This window comes from Dermacentor albipictus, chromosome 7 (assembly GCF_038994185.2).
Source record: "Dermacentor albipictus isolate Rhodes 1998 colony chromosome 7, USDA_Dalb.pri_finalv2, whole genome shotgun sequence".
NCBI classification, from domain to species: domain Eukaryota; kingdom Metazoa; phylum Arthropoda; class Arachnida; order Ixodida; family Ixodidae; genus Dermacentor; species Dermacentor albipictus.
This window is the reverse complement of record NC_091827.1, coordinates 30,670,579-30,691,670: the sequence shown is the minus strand read 5'-3', so window position 1 is coordinate 30,691,670 and position 21,092 is coordinate 30,670,579. Positions and strand designations below refer to the sequence as shown.

Here is a 21,092-nt window from a genome sequence, read left to right as displayed (position 1 = left end):
TGTCCCAGCTAACTTTAGTCGAGCTGTTCAACGGATAAAATTAATGATTTGAAGAACACGGTGCAAGGTGAAATTATAAGTTCTTATTGTGTTTGGTCATCATGCCTCCGTATCCAGCTTTTCTGGACACGAGGGTTTAGTTCGCGTGAATGCCACCACGTGGCGTACTCACCTTAAACTTTTCAAACTTCCCGCGGTGACGCGTGATGACGTCAACCAAACAAAAATAAAAAAAGTAAAAGCTATCCCTGTGCATTGAACTTCGCCACAATGCTTGTCCCGCCGGCGTTATCAGTGTTCTTGATCAAGCGTATTCGCTCGTCGCCTGGAAATTGCTCGTCATCCAGCGTTTACTCGCGACGAGCAATTGTTGATTCTGGGCTTTTGATTCGGTTCTTTTTTTTCTCTTTTCCTTTTCTTTTTCTTTTTTTTTTCATTCTACGGAGTAAAGAAGATAGCCTAACCGTCAGAAGCACATCGGGGCAGCCTTTCTTCAATCGGCATACATTGTTAACGTCCGAACATCGCACCGCGCCTACTAGAGACGCCGTCGTGGATGGATTTTGATTTTCCCTTATCGAATTCGTTAAGGTGCACACAATTATTTCACTAGCGACTTTGCAATGCGCACTCATGGGCTATCGACGCAGCTGCAAATCTAGATGTGCTTAAGTATCAGGACATATACATGGATATGTCGGTTTTTCACCTTGACACAAAAGTCACGAAACAAGGGTTGAGCAAACTGTCCCTGTGTCGTCGCAGGATGTGAGAAGGGGCTAGTTGGTATTTCAAGCTAAAGTGACTAGCGCAAGAGTGGACACGGGACACTAAAGAGGCGACAAGGATAAGCGCAAACTTCCAACTGGGCGCTTGTCCTTGTAGCGTCTCTCTATTGTCCACTCTTGCGCTAGTCACTTCAGTCTGTGTCGTCATCCGTTAGCATGCTATGGCCGAAGCTGCTCGCAATATTACGTCACATTTACTGGCCACCAGGCCAGGTACACCCTTGGGTACGACATATACAGTACTTGCAGTTAGTTTCCAAAGTAGTCTCCTATGGCGGCTATCCACGTGTGTGAAGCAAGAACGCTATTTAAAATTATTGTGGAATAATATATGCGGGATTTGTATGTTCTCCACATTTTCTACCATGTTGCCGTTCCACCTTTATTATATAGCCGCAATGTAGACTAGCAGCTATCGAACGCCATAAAGGCTATCCACATATTCAACCCTTAATGACCATCGGTTATCTTCCCTCCTCATTACATGTCCTGCCCATGCCAATTTCTTTTTCTTGATTTCAACTAAGATGTCATTAACTCGCGTTTGTTCCCTCACCCAATCTGCTCTTTTCTTATCCCTTAACGTTACACCCATCATTCTTCTTTCAATAGCTCGTTGCCTCGTCCATAATTTAAGTAGAATCCTTTTCGTAAGCCTCCAAGTTTCTGCCCCGTAGGTGAGTACTGGTAAGACACAGCTATTATACACAGACTGGATTCCAAGGGAAGGGAAGTGTAGCAGGGGGAGGCAGAAAGTTAGGTGGGCGGATGAGATTAAGAAGTTTGCAGGGATGACATGGCCACAATTAGTAGGTGACCGGGGTTGTTGGAGAAGTATGGGAGAGGTCTTTGCCCTGCAGTGGGCGTAACTAAAGCCCCTCAATCTCCCAAAGTAGCGCCATTCACTTCTCTCCTCCTCCGCTCGGCGCGGCCTCGACGGTGGCGCCGCCGGCAGTGGGCCTGCCGTAGCAGACGACGGCTAACACGCTACGGGAGGAAATCCGCGGAAAAGTTCGTTCGAGTCCTGCGGAGCAGTTTTTTCAATCTAGATCTTGCTTTGTCAGTCGGTAACTGGCCTTAAGAATGTCGTGTCGGATTCGCGGAAGAAATAGAGAAAAGCACCATTATTCAAGGCGTATTTAAGGCGTAAAGCGCGCGCACGTTGAAAGTTCGTGTTGCTGAAACACGACACAAGCACGCGGTGTGCTCAGACACGCGAGTAATTACCAGAGTTTCAGGTTTTGACAGCGCGAAAGTATGTGCACGTGGTTTCGTAGGTTAATTTACGTACCTGCAGGATGCTTTTGTTCGGCCGCCGCGTGAGAGATTCCGACTGTCTGTGGTCAGCAATGCCTGGCAGCAGGGCCGTTTCTGTTCCGCGCCTTTTACAGATGTACGTAGCTCATGCACAGGTTGTGGTGGCCATGAGCAACGTTTTCACACATAGGCGGTATAGATAATTTTAACAACTTACCAGCATATGAAATCGTTATTTATTTATTACAGTGCAAATGGTTAGAATTTGATAGAAAAGAAAGAAGGAACTTGATGGGACAACTGGAAAGAGGTTCAGAAAATAATTATCCCCCTCCCTCATTGGCACCAGCAACACTTTTGTTGAAGTGCTAATTTTATCTCTGTATACTACGTGCGTCTGTATTCTTTTGCGTTGTAAGTTTTCACAAGGAAGCAGTGTTGCGTTAACTCGAACAGTCAAGGCACACAAGACAGAAGAAAAGTTGATTCTTGGGTTTTACATCCCAACACCACGATCTCATAAGGCACGCCATAATGGGGGCTCTGGATTAATTTTTTTTGCAGCTGGGGTTCTTTAACGCACCCCCAATGCACTGGACACGGGCCCGTTTTGACACGGGCGTCAAAAGAAGAGGTTGGAGGAGCCGTGTCACTTAACAAAGCCGCGCGTTCTTTGCCACTTGCTCGAAGTCAGCCCGCCCGATCTTGTGAATCCACACTTTTCTTCGTTTTGCGTTGCGCCCGGCGGATGGTAAAACAAAAAGCTTTTTGCCGTCACTGGGTCTGTTGTGGCAACCGTAGGCGCAGCAGCACGGCATCGCAATTATGCACTCGGCCCTAACACATTGTATAAAACTACCGCGCTCCTTCAAACCGCCTGCCGTACTTCGTCGCGGAGGCCCAAAAATGGGGGTCGCAGGCCCAAGATTGGGGGTCGCAGCGCGCTGGAAAGAAAAGATATACAAAAGCGCGGCGCCTGCTCTGCGCCGGAAAGAAAAAAATATACAAAAGCGCGGGGCCCGCTTTCACGTGACACAGACTGGCCAATGGGGGAGCGGAGGAGGCTGGGGCGACAGGAGGAGTGGAGGAGGAAGCGCCTGGGTGAGCGGGGTGGCGGAAAGATCTAAGAATGGCGCTACTTTTGGAAAATTGAGGGGCTTTAGGCGTAACCAGGCTGATGATGATGATGCTGATGATGATGATGATGATGATGATGACATATTCAAGGACCTCACGTGCAACTCCTGACACTTAATTGTATTCAAATTCAAGAGTTGTGCGACTGCCCAGGACATCCTCAACGAATGTTACATAACGTATTATACGGTTTTACTTGCCAAAACCACGATTTCATTATGAGGCACGCCGTAGTGGAGGATTCGGGAATAATTTAGACCACTTGGGATTTTTAACGTGCGCCTAACCCTAAGTACGCGGGTTTTCGCATTTCACACCCATTGAAATACGGCTGCCGTGGATGGGATTCGATCCCGAGACCTCGTGATTAGCAGCCGAACCCAATAAAAGCTAAGCAACTATGGAGGGAAAGGAATGTTGGCAGTAGGAGGAAGGTGACGGCCGGCCCGTGAGACAATTTGTTCCCATCCTCATTGCTGGAGAATGGGTACCATCTGTCCAAGAATGACACCGTAGAATGCACTGTATTCAATGTGATGGAGTCCGCGTCCAATATTTCAGACCTGAATCATACTGTAATTACTGACGACCAGGCATCTCGCTAACACGTGCAGTCGTTTGACAGCTGCCGAGCGCTGGCGTCGGCCACAGGACCTACTTGACCTTTTTTTAACACTTGCCGACATTCTCGCCTTATTTCGCACTTTTGCGTTTCAGCTTAACTGCTTCAACAGCCGATTTATTTGTGCCAGAATTTGGCCACCCTGTCAACGTTATGGTTTCTTATGTTAAGTCATCTTTTATATTGACACGTATACTTATCTTTATCGGGCAACCACGTTTCGCAGCCTAAAAAACGTAATCGCACAGCGTGGGACGCGCCTGTATGTATCCGAAGTTTCTGGAACGTTATCGATGCTTCTATCCGCTGTCTGTTGTCGCCGAACGTTATGTTATCTGATTTCATCATCTGACGCGAATGGTGCAGAACTTTGTGGAAGGCACGCGGGTCCGAACGATTAGTCTGGAACATTCGATGACTGCTCTAAAGAAGCCGACGCGCTTGACCCGCTGATCATATTTTCGACGATCGCCGAGCGTGTTCGCCGCTATCGTTGTGCTATAAGTGTAGCCTGTTTTGTGGGCACAGGTTCGCCCAATAAAAGTTAGTTTTGTCGTTCACAGTACTGCTACTGTGTTATTCAACGTCACGACCACGTGACAATATTTAGGCTAAGGCTGTCGTGAAATTTCCAGCGGTTTCACCTTTCCCAAAATGCCCGCATTTTCGTCGGCCTCTTAATATTTTGGAGGATTTTTAATAGACGTGGAAACCATTGCATGGCCCCCTGGCCAAGCTGCTCAAAAGTCATTTTATATCCCTGAGGTCATGCGCAAGCTTCCGCCTTCGTGCCGTTCCTCAACCTCCTGATTTCCCTGTCACCTGTATTCCATTTTGACGACTCCATTCCCACGGAAGTTGGCGAAGATATGTCCATGGGATTAAAGCCATTTAAATCAATTCTACTGTGGATACGACAGCCGCTTATGCTCACTGTGGATGGAAATGTTGCGCTAATGAGCGCCATTCTGAGGAACCTAAATTGATAGTCACAAAATTATGCGGATCCCACGTATGTGCGAATCGATGTAAGCAAAGCTTTCTGTGTTTGTTGTCATTGTTAAACGTAATCTCCACAGAGTAGTCAGGCACCCTCTAATGAAATGCTGTCAATGTTTGCCTGATTACGCCCACCATTGTGATGCAAATAAACGTAACTCCAACTCATTTTCTCAGAAATAAACGCTGAATGAAACGCTGACGTCATCCTGAACAAGATCAACAAGCGCCCTAGTGCTCGATCTTATGATGCCGCTATTCGTAAGCTTATATTCGTGATTTAGTTACTTGGGGGGGGGGGGGGTGCGAGAGCGATGTGTTCTTATACCGTAGAAACATCCCTCGGACCTCTCTGATGTGCTCGTTTTTATTCTCAAGTACCCAATGAAAACTGTAATCGCTGCAACTTCATGATGTCCTGGTGGCAGGCCACCATGGCATGTCGCGCAAGTATGACCGCGCTGATTCATTTGGGTTGGCATATACTATTTGGTGCGTCATACTTCGCCACATGCATTTTTCAAGCAGAGCTTGAAAAGGGCGGCCAACTCACTACGTCCCTTTCCTCTGTTTACTTCCGCAAAGTGTGTGTCTATCGCTGTGGTTACCAAATACGCCCAGCGGTATGCTACCACTCAAGCCTTTCTGTCGGCTGAGCAACTGAAGTCGCAGGCTTTCTTCAACACGGCGTCGACGTTCAATACGGCTATCCTCAATTACTTTTCGCGGACTTCGCTCACCGCCTTCCCTCCAGTGTCATCTCTTACACTACTCGCTCCTGCTAGACACAACACAAACACGCAACGACCTTAATGAAGTATCTATAACACGCTAGTTGACATGCTGTCGACGTATATTTCCGCTGAGCACCGGGATTGGAGCGTGGTCATGTCTATGGTGACATTATCGGTCTACAGCTTCGCTCAACAACACCGCTCGTTACTCATCACTTTTTTTTTTGCCGACAAGAGTATAGCGTATCTCCTCTGAATGTACTGCCGCTTTAAGTGGGACCTTGCACGCCCGCTTATTCTGTTGCGTTGACGGCGACCGTTGTCGTCAGGCTGCCGCCTAATTCTGAGCGTCGCAGTCACCAGAGTGCACAGAAAGCTGTCTTCCCAAACAAACCACCGGGATTCGAGCCCATCTCCCAAATGCAGCATCTTGCATTTGGGAGATGGGCACTCTAACCATTACGCTACCACCTGCCTCCACCAATTTCCGTTTATCTGCCTTCCCACTTCTCGTTTTTGCCGCAGACGCAGGAAGAACGGATGCAGAAACGAAAAAAAGAAGTAAAGATTGCTTGAGCCGCCAGTGACGCATGACTTTAACTTTGGCAGGTTACCTTCATTGGATCGCATGTAGGCTTGCGGCTTCGTGCAGATTGTGGGTCGCCTTAGCTTTAATGTAAATTTGCTTTCACCAACTCTTTTCAGCTAGAACTGAAACGCCAGACAAAAATGAGACCTATCGTTGAATATTTTTCTTGTTTTCAAGGTTTAAAGCAAAAATGCTCATTAACACAAATAGTGATTTGTTTAAGAAATGGCATAAGGATACTGTATTTCAAGGTCATGTTTTGTCAATACGGCCCGGCACCACGTATCGACGAAAGGGCATCACAGTGCCGATGCACGCGGCAGGTTACTGAATGAAGAAAACAGGAAACGACTGTTTTTCAGTTCTCGCAACACATTGTACACAGAACACAAGGCACCCACCATCATGACATTCTTTTTTTTTTACAACAGCGACACACAATGCCGGACTGATATACTTCCTAAAAGGGTCTCATTTGATTTTTCATCGCAGAACTGCAAGCACAGTTGCGTCGCGCGTGCTTGCAGCCACGTACTGTAGCCAAATTCCTTTTCCTCTAACAATATGGCCGCCGGCGGCTTCAAGCGCTCCCGTAGGTGGCCGATTGGACTGTCACTCGAGAAGTTTAAATACATAACCTCTTTGCATAGAAATGACGGCATGATTGTTAACATCATTGCTCTCCAGACTGATCTTGATGAGCTAACTCATTGGTGCGGTAGGGCAGATGGTAATTAACGCAGACACAACTATACATCTCAAGTTTACTTCCGCTGCTAAGACGATTCCTAATGCCCACACAGTTAATAATACTATCATTGAAACTTCAGCTGCGGTAAAATACCTCGGTGTAAATTTTAGCTCTTATTTATCCTGGAGCACTCATATTGAACTGATTACTACCAAAGACTTAAAAAAACTTTGTCTTCTTAAACGCCGACTACGCCAAGCCAACCAGGATACAAAACTACACGCATACAACGCGCTAATCAAGCCTGTGATAGAATACCCACCCGTGATCTGAAACCCTCATTATATCTATCTTGTTAACATGTTGAAATCTATACAAAACAAGGCTGCTCGATTCATCCTTTTCCGTTACTCTCGGTATCAAAGTGTAACGGTACTGAAAATATCGCTCCGTCTCCCGCCTCTGGTCATGCGCAGAAAACTCAGCCGTTTATCTTTTTTTCCATACTCTCTACCACAGCAACACACCATTCGCAAGTTCACATCTTCTCCCGGTGCCGCACACACCGGCTCGTCTAGATCACATGAAGAAGACTAAACCCATTTTCGCTCGGACAGAACGACACAAATACTCACCTCTGGTCCTGGCTATTGAAGAGTGGGATTCGCTTCCTTCTAGCATTGCGGCTATCGCTGGAACATCATCATTTCAAACAGCTCTTTGGTACCCCCCCCCCCATACTTAGAACATTCCACTGTACAATGATGTGCGTTTTTTTTTTCGTTTTTTTGCAGTGTGTGCGTGTGGGCCGTAACGTTCCGTGGAATGTTAGATGGCATGTTTTGTAACTTCTGAAGGTGCGATTTTTGTTTTGTTTTGTGGGATTTGCTACATGTGCATTTTTTCAGCACCTGTTCCTAACCACTTCTTCCCCTGTCAACTTGTACCTGGCTTATTAACTTGTTTATTCCTGTCTTCAGCCATTTATATTCTGTGTTGTATATTGTTAAGTTTCTTTGATGAATCCCCCCCTACGTAACGCCCGCATTGGGCCTTTAGGGTATTGAAATCAAATAAATATTGTTGGCTTGGATATGTTTGGCACGAGGCCCAAGTCGGTACCCTGTCTTCTAACGCGTTCTTTTATTTTTGTCTCTGTCTTGAAGGGACGCGCACCGTAACATGCTGCAATGGTGATTGCGTTGCGCGTATGTAAGGTGAGAAACGCGGTTCTAAAATGTCTGTTCACTAACTTGTGTAGTAAACCCATGTTTATAGTATTCGCGCAATAGTAAGAGTCACGAGTATGGCAACCGTAACCGCAAGCGCCACGTTATAGTCGTAACTTGTCGTGACAGCGTAGTTGAAATCCACTGACCCTGCCACTAAGAAATACGTGGCGAGGTATGGCTGATGAATAATTAATTGCGAAGATTGGTTTTCAGTAAACGTTTGTTACCAAGAACGGCGGGTGCTTATACTACCGCAAATGACGGATGCTTGGCGGTGACTCCAATCATTTACACGCCACATCACAGATCTACACTAGAATTCAACTGGTTTCACCAACTCTTGCTTATATTCTCTCGCCCCTAAACTGCGACTTCGCCTACCACCCGGCCTCCAGCTTTTCCTCTTTGTCCCCCGCTTCTTTCCCAATCTGCTGAGACGTGCTTCCACTGATGCTTGGTCTTATTTTTTCTCAATAAATGAAGGCATTCATTCATGCTTTCATCTGTTACTGCAAAAAATAGCGTGTCTTTATCTACATAACCACCCTGCCTCTCACCTGGACTCTCCAATCGCGAAACAAAGTTGCGGTGTTGCAAATGACTGGGCGTCACATATACAATTTTCTAGGAATGGCCAGTAGCACGGCGGGCAATTTTCGGAGGGGTGACGAGACAGTATATAGAACACTTTCTCTGCAATATCCACACTCAGTGCTCTGCTTCGTGAGCTACTATTAGCCGCTACTACGAAGTACGAAATGAAAGAAACCTAGCTGGGCTGGTCACGGACAGCTCTTTTTGGATTCGTGATGCGTCAATATAAAATATATATATTTCGTATATAATCCTAAATGACAGCGATATAAGCGAGGTGAGTTACGCTAGCTCGTTGGTTTTGACTAACGACACTCTTCATGCAGCACTTTCGTCTTATGCGTGTTTGCGAACGGGAATGAAAGACAGGAGGGTAACACGCCTTCCTGAAATTAAACATTCGGAATAACTCTTTGTTTGACGGTTAGACATATGTTGAGGGCCCCGATACGAACCACCTGCAAGTCTGTATCAGCTTGCAAAGAGGAACTCAGATTAAACGTTGTCAAGAGGATAGGCTTTTAATTACCATAAAGATATCTTTATTGAAATTCCTTACCATGAGGTGAAAGCCGACTAATAAGCATTCATATTTTCTGTGTTATTAAAACGTCCTGTTAATAAAAGGTTGCTGTGTTCTACAGCCTCCTAAATTAGGGCATAAAAAATAAATTGATGCGGGAAGTGTGTAAACGCAGACGCAAGAAAAGGCCGTGTCCGTTTCCAAGTATTCACTCAATGAAGGAGGAGCGCCTCTATACTCTCACATTGTAGGGATGTCAAGAACAAAACACTTCCAAAGAGTGAGTCACGAATATAAGTCATTATAAGGTGAGCTTGCGCGGGAAAAGAAAACGCTCAAAGCGCAACGATGGCTGCGCGCAAAGTGCTTGCTCTGATTCCGATCTACGGATCAAGGCGTCAGTTCGTCAGACTGAAATTGTCGTACATTACAGCGCAATCTCGGGTCCTCAAATGTGACGGCGAATGTAGGCCCGTATTCGCTTCACGCGCGCAATCTGATAAGATAACGCTCTTTCGCTATTGAATCCGTGACAACATACTGGATGTTAGAAACACATGCAGGCGCATCTTGAGCTAACTGATAACTCTGGAACTGTGGTTAGACGCTAAAAAAAAGCCTCCCCCCTAAAAAAAGAATACAGTTGCTTTCAATATTAGCTGAAAAATAGTGCTTGTCGTTTAAAAAGGGCCTCCAACACTGCACAGCGGCACTGACATACAGGAAATTCAAGCGCGAACTATCAAACCAGCGTATCGTGGTTCAATGTATCCCAATAGTTCAGGGGCCAGTTCCACCACGGGTACTGTGTCGGAGCTCATATTTCATGTCAGCATTAATTGTCACAAAATCACAGTATTTTTTCTTTAGATCTTATCATTACACAGCTAAAATACATCCAGCGAAATCCTCATCTTAATATTTCAGTACTTTTCGTTCTAACGTACACATCCGTGCTGATTCATATGTTACAAAGTACTGAAAATGTACCCTATGCTTTCCTCCAGGCAGCAGTTTTTATTCCATATGATGCCAGGAAACCGAGCCTGATGCCACCAACACTCAGGAACCTAATCGGGAGCGCGCACAATGTTCTCGCACACCTTGTGGGATGTACCGTAACGCTGAGGTGCGTCTTGTATAATATATGAGAATCGACTGTAAAGGCAGTCGTGCAAGGTTTGACACATGCGCTTAAGCTCATGAAGTTGATTTGTGTCAAGATAACCTGTCCAAGCTTTCACACTTACTTTATAAGAAGTCTACAACACCATCAATATGCCGGCTGCTTTTAACTGCACGAAACAAAACTATTGAAATGATACAAACAATGTTAACATCATTTTATCATTCGAGTGTTCAGATTGGTAATCTCTAGATGCGGAGTAAGTTGAGAAGTTGTTTGCGTAATTAACAAAGCTACGTTAATTAAATTTTCAGTAATGGTTCTTACGTGGCTAAAGAAAGTGAGCAGTTTGGAGCCCGTCCACGAGATTATGCAGCCAATCGAAAAACTTTCGACTAAACATGCTTCTGTAAGAGCCATGCGAACAAAAATTTTCCAAGTAAACACTCTTGGAAGGCGTAACTGACACAGAAAAGGAACATCTGTAAAGCGACAGAAAGAACAGCAGTTCACGACGGGATACAAAAGAGGAACCACACACAAACTGCGCTAACCTTAAGCGCTGTTCTTTATGTGATAATGAAGCAACTAGACCGTCAGTCATTCCTTCCAAACCTGTAAAGTCAACCTGACCACATCTAGCCTTTCGGGATGCTGTCATCAATAGTATTGCCCCGCGAACATATTCCCCGTGGCCTTATAGTCACGTTCCATTTTTATTCATGCTGTTTTCTCGAAAGCAAGCAGTTTAAAGTTTTGGTGTCAATGCGGCATTGTACGTGTGCCGCAGAAAGCTTGCTTGGTCGCAGGAGTGATGCATGACGCAATGATGGTGCAGATTTAGCGCGTCGCTGGCATCAAGACAATGCGCTGCCGCCGAGGGAAGGAAGATAACGAAAGTGAACAGCTTGGTAGCTGCTCACGGAGCCGTGCCGATGGGGACGGTGCCATCATGACGAAATCTGAGCCGGCGATATTGATGGCTGCAGCGTTCTTGTTTTCTTTTATTCTTTCATGCTCTTTTTTTACAGCGAAGTCGTTAAGAGGAAGCTTTAACACGGGCCCTACTCCGACTCGGCCTATTCAAATAGATGTAAAACGCCGAAACGCTTTTCTTAGATAACCCCTGGACCGATTTTAATGAAATTTGTTGGATTCGGGAGAGAAACGTAAATTCTAGTGACTATTGGAAGCGGAATTTCTATTTAGGGCCTGAATTTTGGTAAAAGATATTCAACATTTCGAAAGTGCGAAAAGTACACAAGCACGAAGTTTACAAATTATTAACTCCACATCAAGAACTGATATCGCGGTTCTGTAAACAGCATCCATTAGACAATTCCAATATGCCGAGTTATATCTTACGTGAAGTCGTTACGTTGTGAACAAGGGTTGTGGAAAAGCTGTATTTCCATATTACTAAATTTTTTGAGATTCATGCGTAATATATCAATTTTGTCTGCTTTAGATGTGCTGTTAGATCCAATGTACATAATTTTGATATCAGTTTTCATTGCCGAAAGAGAGTTGTAAACTTGATGGTTTCGTTTTCTGAAAATGTGCAATTTTTGACAATTTTGAATAAACAAATGATGACCTAATTCAAGAATTCGAAACGAACAGACACTAGATTTTAAGTTTTTGTTTTAAATGCAACAAAGCCAAATTTGTCACAAAGCCAAAGCTTGTCAAATTAGATGCAGTGGCTTTCGAGAAAAAAGAATTCTCCTTTTACATTTATTTAGACAGGACCACCAGAGCTAAAGCTTCCTCTTAAAGGCTACTTTCCCCACTATCGCGTCCGCGTGTAGAGCCAAATCCCGAAGATAGCGTAATACCGGCCCGACCCGCAGTGGTGGTGAAGCATGCGTTCAGCGCTCCTCATATGTGGGCTGATCCCGAATGTAACGCCATGCCGGGGAGACCCGCGGCGGAGATGAAGCAGGCGTTAAGCACTCCCCATACGTGGGCCGATCCCGAAGACAGTGCAATGCGGGGCCGACATACGGTGGAGGTGCAGTTCGCCATTAAGGGACCCACATACACAGCTTTGCAGATCATGTTTCTCCACAGAGTGGAAGGGCACTGAGATTTTTTAGTTATCCGCGTTTACCCTGCATGCGTCTGCGATGAAAACAAGAAGCAGGTATGCCTGGAAAATCTAAGGTGGTGGAAGCAGGTGGTAGCGGAGAGGTTAGCATACTCAGCCCCTGCACGTACTTATATCTGCATTGACATGGGTTCATGGTAGTGATAGCGACCAACGCTCTACTTTTTCTTCGTACTCTAGTCATTGTGAAAATAAGGATGCGCTTAGCATCCTTACGAGTGGTGAAATGTGAGTGGCATCCTTACGAGTTACGAGTGGTGAAATCCCACTGGGGCTGATTGTGAAGAAAGCTTCCTTCCTCTGTCCACTCTCGCGATGGTGAAGCTAAAAATGAGGAGGAGGCCTGACGGACACAACGTTGATCGTCACCATAACAGAATGGATGGACGACCTGCGGAAAGGACAAGGCACACCAAGTTTTTAGCACTTAATTTGTCCTACAGTAAAGCGCTACAATGGCTAGTATGCCCTCATGGGAATGGTAGACCGAACTGCTGCTCACTGCTAACACTGGACTGATACTAAGAAAATACTCCGTCCGCAGGCACCACGCTACACTGAAACTAGTAAAACAATGTCAGTTTATAAACTGATATTGCCAATTATCTGGTGTCCTTCTTGTGTGTGTGGAGGGCATAGAGGTCCTGGCAATGAAATGGTATTATTTTCGTTTTTGCTGCAGTTGCACACAAACAAAATTCTTTGAAGTTATCCGACAGCGATCTACCGGTGGAGAAGACCAACCCACAAATTAAAAATAATTGCTGGTTTCAGATCTTCCAATTTACTTCGCGCTTAGCTACCATCTGTTATATTCTTCTTTTTGTGCTCTTATAAAGAAGAAAACTCCACATTACTACAATATCAACAACCGTACACAAAATAGACTGGCTTTGAAGCTGTGACCACGCACCCGCCGTGGTTGCTCAGTGGCTATGGTGTTAGGCTGCTGAGCACGAGGTCGCGGGATCGAATCCCGGCCACGGCGGCCGCATTTCGATGGGGGCGAAATGCGAAAACACCCGTGTACTTAGATTTAGGTGCACGTTAAAGAACCCCAGGTGGTCTAAATTTCCGGAGTCCTCCACTACGGCGTGCCTCATAATCAGAAACTGGTTTTGGCACGTAAAACCCCATATATTAAGCTGTGACCACGCACCGCACTTTTCTACATTTAGCACATGTAGTATTGGGGCAACACGTTTGAGCAAAAAGATTAGGTTTTCGGTCAAAGCACTGTGACAGGCGGGAAAAACTCGTTGTCATGCCCGGTCGAAACAATACCATCTGAAATCTTATTTATTTATATTGATTTTTGAAAAATCACTATAACCGTTTATACATTTGCTTCGTATGAGTTATATACTAGCTTGCCTCGTCAATCTCAAAAATGTATTCTCTTTTCGGGAGACGGCCTTCGTGAAAAACGACGCAACACGACAGTAAAACATCCAGCAAGGCTCTATCCAATGATTGGCGAAATAGTGCACTGAGAGCGTGTCGACTAGCGTGCAATGGAAAGTTGAATTATGATCGTTTTAGGCTTGTGTTACGTCTAGCACGCGCGAGTAGTGTTAACAATGACATTGGTGTGAAAATGGTCAGCTCTATCTGCGATTTGTTCTTGTGGATCTCCACAATGAACGTCGCAGTCGTCACGATGAGAGCACTCCTGTGACATTATTAGCTCAGTGGGCTGGGAAGGCTCGAGTGGTAGCTCACTTTGAGGGGTATTGGCTAACAATTATTAATGTACGTACTTTACGATGATGAAAAAGATGCAGAAACACCACTGGTGTTGTCTAACTATTCGTAAACAGGCCCCCAAATTTCAATTGGCCCACCCCAAACATTAAGTAGGCTCACCCCCGAATTTCAAGTTGGCACACCCTCAAATTTAAATTGGCCCACCCCCCTCAAATTTAAATTCGGCCACGCCCGATTTTCTTTTCGCCCAGCCTTAGAGGAAGCTTTAGCTCGAGTGCTCCTATCTAAATACATGTATAAGGAGAATTCGTTTTTTTCGGCAACCACTGCACCAAATTTGACGAGGTTTGTTGAATTTAAAAGAAAACTTAAAATCTAGTGACTGTTGGTTTCGAATTCTTGAGTTAGGTTGTCAATTTTTCGTTAAAAATTGCCGAAAATCGAAAATTTTCAAAAAACGAAACTATGAACTTAACAACTCTGTAACTCAACCACTAAATATGATAATACAATTCTGTGAATTGCATCTAGTAGTACATCCAAAGCGGACAAAATTGATATGTTACACATGAATATAAAAAAAATTTTAATCATAGGGAAATACAACTTTTGCAAAACCGTCGTAACCAACGTAACAAATTCATGTAAGATGTAAAATGACATATTGAATTTGTCCGCTTTGAATGATCTAATGGATGCCGTTTACAGAACCGCGATATGAATTCTTTATGCAGAGCTATAAATTTGTAAACATCGTGCTTCTATTTTTTTCAAACGGTAAAATATTTGAAAATCGTTTCAAGAAAATTCAAGCCCTAAATAGAAATTCCGCTACAACAGTCACTAGAATTTAACTTTCTCTTTCAAATGCAACAAATTTCATCAAAATCGGTCCAGGGGTTATCTCATAAAAACGTTTTTGCGTTTTACATGTATTTGAATACGCCGCGTCGGAGTTGGGCCCGAGCTAAAGCTTCCTCTTAAACTCAAATCGCAATCCCAAATTTCAATTGGGCCACCTCTAATTTTCAAGTTGGTGCATGCACGCACGAATTTCCGTAAATCGACGTCCAAATTTCGAGTCGGCGCACCCCAAAATTTAGGCTTGTCCACCCCCATATCGCCCCCAAATTCAGATTGGCCGACCTCGAGATTGCCCCCACATTTAGGTAGGACCAACCCCATATCACCCCCGAATACAAATTGTGCTGCCTCCACAACACCACCAAATTTAGGTTGGCCCACTCCAATACCACCTGCAAATCGAGGTTGGCCCACCCCCATATCCGCCCCAAACTATCGCTGGCCCACCCCTCGATCACCTCAAATTTATGATGGCCCACTGCAAATCACACACCAATTAAGGTTAGTCCACCCATATATCACCCCCCAATTCAGCTTGGCGCCGCCGCACATCACCGCCGTGGTCAGGTTAGCCGGTCCCAATGTCACCCCAAATTTAGGTTGGCCCACCCCCATATCATCCCCGAATCCAGGTTGGCCCACCCCCATATCAGCCCCAAACTTAGCCTGGCCCACCCCTCTATCACCTCAAATTTAGGATGGCCCACCGCAAATCAATCCCACATTTAGGTTAGCCCATCCCCATTACACCCCCGATTCAGCTTCGCCCAGCCCCATGTCACCCCCATGGTTAAGGTGTCCCACTACCCATATCCCACCAAATTTAGGTTCTCCCACCCCCGTATCATCCCCAAATCCAGGCTGGCCCACCCCCCATATTCCCCCAAACTTAGGCTTACCCACCCATATATCACCTCAAATTTAGGTTGGGCCACCCCCATATCAGGCTCAAATTCAGTTTGACTCATTACCATTTCACCCCAAATTTAGGTTGGGCCACTCCCATATCACTACCAAATTCAGCTTGGCCCATCCCTGTATCACGCCCAAATTGATGCTGATGGCACTTCCAATTTCAAGTTGGCCACCCCAACCCTTTTTATGAAGACCTATGTATTCATATGGGAAATGCGTCAAGTTTTTTGGCGTTACAGACACGATTTTGCACGATTTTGCTACCAAATTGCTGGGGTACTCGCCAACGAATGCTGCGCATTAAAAGCAACTGCACCGAACGAGCGACGCCATGTGTTGATCCTAAATACTGACGGCTAGCCAAGCTAGCTTCTCTGTAGAGCGACCGGGGCAGCCACAACACGGGACATTTATTCAAATGGATTTTTTACGGGCACACCTACACATTCATACCACTTGGCTGTAGGCAACACATTAACAGTAGCTATTAATCCACACGCTGCACGTCTTCTCCTAGTTGGCGCATTTTTTATTTGAATGAATCTTTAGAAATAGTTAACGTTCGGGCAGCGACTCAGCTTAGCAGACCCTTTGTTCCGCACGAATGTTGCATAGGAATGGCACTGGCCACCGGGTGGCATTGTGGGCCAAGTGGACCTAATTCGCTCGGAGTATGTGCCATTAAGGACAGGCGAAAGTCGTGAAAACGGACCTTCCAGAAGAACGCAATAAGAATAGTCATTTTGTTCTCCCAGGTTCCACGCTACAAAGCACTAAAGTGTTTTTTTTTTTTTGCATAACACAAAGCTATGCGCAAGCTTCTAGTTATGATGTCCAATGAATAAAATATTCATAAATGCGGTGACCTAACTAATGAACACAACACTGCTATGTTTTAGGAAGGAAAATAGAAAACATAATATTTCAAGAGAACCACTGGAAAACTAGAACCGAAAGCAAACCATGAGCTTTGTGTTTCTGCCATCTGTTGGGAGACTGTAAAACTAAGTCCTATGCGGCTTCTAAAAAAAAAAAAGAAACTGCAACGCTGCAAAACCAGAACCGAAAGCAAATATTGGATTTTGTGTTTCTGCCATCTAGTGACAGACTATAAAACTAGGCCCTATGCGGCTTAAAAAAAAAAGTGCGAAGCGGGAATCGAACCGCGGCTACCGCGAAGGGAGACGAAAGGTGCGCGCGATTCTACCGCTCGGCCACGGCTTCCGAGGCTTCGCCCAGTGTTACGCTTATGTTTTTATAGATACCACGTGAATTTTCACGACAGTGTTTCAAAAAACGCTTTTGGGAACAATGTTGCGCCATGTGTGGAGAGTCGAGATAGGCATCAATCGAAAGCTGAGTCTCCGGACTACATACGCTGCACTGCGTATTACGATAGACGTCGTAGGTTAATTGCAGGCACCGTTCGTGCCTCGAAAATCGAGTACAAATTTTCGTCGTTTCCATAGGCTCCCATTGCTAAACCTTTAACCGCTGTGGGAACAAAATTCTTACGTGCCATAGCGTGATCACTGCATTTGGCTCGTGTGGATTGTCTTCCAGAACACGTCTGTCGCCTGCGTTTTTCAATAATCGACCTGCAGCTTTTGTTATTCGCGAAAAACCCGCTCGTTCCATTGAAAACGCGCTAGCTTCGTGCCGGGGCCGCTTGGGGCGCTAGTTGGTACGTGTCCAGAAAAGCTGGATATGTGAGGAGACTCGACGCCATAAGTGTTAAAATTATCCTCGCCGAGTTTTTTTCTTCATTTTTTTTTTTCGTTGAAGCGCTCGGCTAAAGTTAGCTGCGACAGCGTATATGCTGTATACGTGGAGGCACGCCGGCCGGCGTTGAGTGGAGTACAGCGGAATAGTAAATGAGGACCCTCCCCCCTCGCCCTCTTTTCCCGCCGCCTTCTCCGACCCTCTTGGCCATAATGGCCGATGAGTGCTTGCCCTGATAACGGGTGTACACCGGGAATCCTGAAGCGATGTCCCGGTATATCTGGGTGAAGACAGTGAGGAGGTTTGAACGCGCTTTGCCAATCTAAAAAAAAAACGCGTACGTGTGTGGGGGGTAGCTGGATCGGGCGAGTATATCGTCGAGTTAAATGGGTATGTTAAATAAAAAAAAAGTTATACCTCTATTGGATGCTATTTTTGTCGTCTTCTTGTCTTTTTGTTTTTCGCTGTAATGCACTGCTCGGACGAAAGCGTCGAAGCGGCGCTGAAGAAGGGAGTAAATGAGTTGCGAAGATAACGTTTGTGCGTGTGTGGTGCTTCGTATGATTGCGGAGATCTGTCTCCTTTTTGTGTATTTTTAAGTATATTGAAGAAGGGGCGAGGGTCGCAGTTCGTACGCCTTCTTGGTAAGCGTTTTCGGCGACGTGTCGCTTTTTTTTTTTTATATGCAGCCTCCATGTCCGTCACTCGATGTTGTCGTGAGGCCAGCTCTCCTGTATTCGCAAGCAACCCGTATCGTGTTCTGGCCCTCGCCTAATCGAATCGCTGCTATCACCGCCTATTTAGAACCTCCTGCCTGACTCAGTGTGCCGAATAACGCCTCTCTCTCTTTCCTCTTCCTGTACACGTGGTCTCGATCGTTTTTGCCGGGCTCGCAAATGCGGTGCATACTGACCTGAGTTTTCGTTCGACGATCTCTGTTTCTTCGTGGATTCTTTTAATTCGCTTCGTTGGCTCGGTCGAGCCGAAGTCGTCTGAGATTTTTTTCTTCTTTCGATTGCGTGTCGGCAAGGAAAGCGAAAGTGGCAGCCCGTATGGAAGGATCGACTCGTAATGGGCCTCGAGTTAGGGTAGATGATAGGCGTCCATATTGCCCCCACGTCGCCGCTCTCTCTGAGGTACCGTGCGCGCGACGGAGCTACTATAGGCTCGGGGATGAAGCTGTAATGCGATCTCTCTATTCGACTGATGAAATGCCGTCTCGGAACCCTGCGGTATGCGGAAGGTGTGTTGACCCGATGGCGATAGACAGTATATAGTGCTGACCGCCGCTGCGATTACCGCGCGTGGTTTTCTGACTGAGAGCTGCCTTTTGCGATGAGCTGTTAGACTGACTGCTGTTAGGCTGATTGCTGTTAGACTGATTGCTGTTAGACTGATTGCTGCTAGACTGATTGCTGTTAGACTGACTGCTGTTAGACAGACTGCTGTTAGATAGACTGCTGTTAGACTGATTGCTGTTTGACTGCTGTGAGATTGACTGCTGTTAGACTGACTCCTGTTAGGCTGACTGCTGTGAGACTGATGCTGGTATGGCCAACTTAGTAAGTTACTTATTTAGAGAGAGAGGGAGAATTTATTTGAAGGAAGGCAGAGAGCTCGGCCTGATCTAGCGTGTTCTAGCCTGCTACTCTGCACGGAAGGAGGGGGAACAGGGACGTAAAGCCAGAATGGCGGGCGATGATTTAGAAGCAGGATGCACAAGGGTGAAGGCAAGTTCAGCATTCTCATGGGTATCAACAAAGGTCAAAAAAGTAGTTAAGGAGGGTCATCCGCCTTGCAGAGCATGGCTTGAGTCACGAATCTAATTGAAACAGCCTACAGCGATGAATTACCGACTAGCCCAGCTACAAGTTTCTCTATGCTACTGACAAATTTAAGCAATTTTACGCCTTTGAATAAGCATATGTGTTCAGTTTCTGCTATCGTTGAACGTAAGCTCATGAACGTTTGCGAAAACATTCCAGCATGTCAATAAAGAAAAGGGGAAACATTTTTCAGAAGCCAAGCCTTTTCTTGCTACCAGCTTTGTCGAGCTCCCACTGACTACAATGGTATGCATATTGAGAGTATAATGAAACGGAGTGCCTTCGTCAAGATTCTATTGATACTCAATAACTTTCTGTTGAGTCTCCTCACTCAATAAGTACGTCATGACTCTCCTTACCTAACACACCTGAGAGCCTGTTTACTCAATATCTTCAACGTGAGAGACTGTCTACTCAACAGCTTTAGCTCGAAAATCTACTGACTTACCAAGTCCATCTTGAGAGTCACATCGCTCAATAACTTCGTCTTAAAAGGAAGCTTTAGCTCGAGTACACCTATCTAAATATATGTAAAAGGAGAATTTGTTTTTCTCGGCAACCACTTCACCAAATTTGACGGGGTTTGTTGCATTTACAAGAAAAACTGAAAATTTGGAAACTGTTGGTTTTGAATTTTTGATTTAGGTCATCCAATTTTATTGAAAATTGCCAAAAATCGCCAATTTCGAGAAAACGAAACTATCAAGTTTACAACTGTAACTCAGAAATGAAAAATGATATCACAATTATGTGAATTGCATCTAATAGTGCGCCTAAAGCGGACAACATTGATATGATATACATGCATCTAAAAAAATTAGTAATATTAACATACAGCTTTTGGAAAACCCTTGTACACAGCGTAACGAATTCAGGCAAGATATAGATTGACGCATGGAATTTGTTCGCTTTGAATGATCTAATGGATGCCGTTTGTAGAACCGCGATGTGTGCTCTTGATCCAGAGCTATTAATTTGTAAACTTCGTGCTTCTGTTTCTGTTTTTCGAACTTCCGAATTTCCGAAAATTATTTTAGCAAAATTCAGGCCCTAAATCGAAATTCCACTTCAAACAGTCACTAGAATTTAACTTTCGCTTTCAAGTGTAACAAGTTTCATTAAATTTAGTCCGTGGGTCATCTCAGGAAGCATTTCCGCGTTTTACATGTATTTGAATAGGCCGCGTCGCACTTGGGCCTGAGCTAAAGCTTCTTTTTAAAATCGTACCGTTAACTTAGTTTTCAAAGCCTGACTCAACAACTTCAGCTTGAAAGTGTGTTGAATCAATAACTTCATCTTGAGAGTCGTGTGACTTCATTTCTAAGAAAATTTAATACTTAAAATGAACACGTGGTTCGCGTTGGAACATGCCTGCTTTTATTTGGCATGGGGTGCATACGACATTTTTGAAAAACGTAAACGTTATCTTCAGAGCCTGCTGACTCTGAATAGCTTTATACTGCCAGTCTATTGACTCATTGACTTCATATCGATATTCTGTTGACCGAGTAGCTACACCCGAGATTCTATCGACTCTATAGCGTCACCTTGAGAGTCTATCGAATATATATAGATAGCACTAACCTGAGTGTCCATCGACACATATATCGACCTCGTAGTGAGAGTCTCTCCGCCTCACCCTGAGAATCTATCGAA

At 45.1% G+C, this 21,092-nt stretch overlaps 1 protein-coding gene across 6 annotated transcripts in view; it reads left to right on the top strand.

Annotated features, from left to right (window-relative positions):
* LOC135896389 (homeobox protein Meis1-like) overlaps nucleotides 1-21,092 on the top strand; it is a 441,556-nt gene that overhangs the window by 115,141 nt on the left and 305,323 nt on the right. The gene's annotated exons all lie outside the window — the stretch shown is intronic.